Source organism: Suricata suricatta, chromosome 4 (assembly GCF_006229205.1).
Source record: "Suricata suricatta isolate VVHF042 chromosome 4, meerkat_22Aug2017_6uvM2_HiC, whole genome shotgun sequence".
NCBI classification, from domain to species: Eukaryota; Metazoa; Chordata; class Mammalia; order Carnivora; family Herpestidae; genus Suricata; species Suricata suricatta.
The window spans coordinates 135,420,381-135,422,361 of NC_043703.1; positions in this window are offsets into that span (position 1 = coordinate 135,420,381).

Below are 1,981 nucleotides of genomic sequence, written 5' to 3' on the forward strand. Positions count from 1 at the left end.
GGAGGGCACTTATGGGGAAGAGCACTGGGTGTTGTATGGAAAACAATTTGACAATAAAATATTATGGAAAAAAATAAAATAAAAAATAAAAATAAAAACAAAAAAAAGGAAAGATAACTCACCTTGCAAACTATATAGATGGAACAATGGTTAAACTTTTAGCAGAACACAAAGTGACTTCTTTAATGTTTTATGAGACATTTTATTATATGAGAAGTTTATTATCTTCTAGAATGGAATATATGCAAAGTTCTGGATGAGAACTCCCCCTTTTCAGAGCCAATCACGAAGTCTCTTGAAAGTTTAGGAGTTTGTGTACTTTGCCTGTAGTGGACGGTGCACCACTAGCTTGGTCTTGGTGACCCCACCCCCATCCAGGAGAAATCATTTCAGAAGTGCCCCGCAGCTACTGTCTCCTCCCAGGTGGGCTGCGGGAGTGGTGAGTGAAGTAACCATAGAGAGAAAAGCTAAGTCAGTTCACATGGCCCCCTTCATGGGAAATCCAGCCGAGCAAGTGTAACAATCTACCCATGGTGCTGCCATCTGAGATAAATACTCAGCTTTTAAAAGGGGGCACATTTAACCTGGAGACCATATTCAGTTGGGTCCTAGACAGCAGGGTTTTTATGTTAATTTGAAGGGGATACAGTATAACCATGATGAGGAGGGAGATTTCCCTTATTAACAAGCTCCTGCAGAATCCGTTAAGTGTGTCAGAAATTCCTACTACTTTAAAGATGCAAGTGCCTTTCAGGAGTGCTGTGCTCCCATTGGGTCAGGTCCTTATCCAGAAATTGGATCAACTCAACTAAGGGGCACCCGCCTGTCCACTGAGGACATCCTTGACTACGGGGACCAAAGAGCAATTTTATGAAAATGAATGGAGATTGATGCACTCTTATGTCATTTACTTATGCGTCCCAAGTCCCAGGGAGAGGATTTTTTTTGACGTTCCTCATAATTCCTAGCCAAAATCTTTGCACTGATCTTTGCCGGAATGAGCTGCCCCCAAAATGTGGTTCATTCTGTCATTTGCCGCTGGTGAGATTCACCTGTTTCAACTGACACATTCTTTAGGCTGTTTAGAGAAAGCCAGAGGTGTTCATAGTCTTACGGACACTGTGTATCTGTCGGGGTGCCTGCCCCACTCCTGTCCCTTTCCGCTAGTAGTTTCAGAGACTGGGCAAGAATCAGTTGAAGTGATTCAGGGATCTTGATGGGTCATTGTAAAAGACCAGAGGGCGGAACTGGCTTAGTTCAGTGAAGCAGCATCTCTAGGTCAGGGCTTGAAATTTTGTGTATAAATGTCTCTGTGTACCCATATATTTGGGACAGCAAGTAGGAAATTCAGATTTTGACCTGATGTCCAGGATGAGGCTGGCTAAAGTGTAGTGAGGAATCTTTATAAATCACTGCTAGCTAAGTTCAATGAAAAAAAAACCTTTTTAGTTTATTAAAACTTGGGAAATATAAGAAATGAAACACAACTCCACAGAAATATGAACTGCTGCCAGCTTAGTGTATTTCCAATAGATGCTCTTCTGTGCACATTTTCATATAGTTGAGATCATATGTATGCACTATTTTGCCTCGTACTTTCACTGAAGATGCTCTATGCATTTCACTATTTTTGTAATTTTTTTCAATGTCAAAATAATATCCTACTGTAGTTATATTTTAATATGGTTAACTGCTTCCTTATTGTGGGACATAGAGTTCTACTGTCATAAATAATGCTGTCATAAACATTTGTGCATAAATAATTATACTTTTTCTCCTTAGGACCATTTCCCTGAAATGACATTACAAGATTAAAGAATCAATACATTTTTAAGGCTCAGGACATTTTTAAGGGTATTTTGACACAAACATTTGGTAAAGTGTTTGTGTCAAAATACCCTTCCACCAGCTGTGTATAGGAATGTTCCAACTTGTGCATCATTACCGGCATTGAATACTTTTTAAAAATATTTTTCATGTT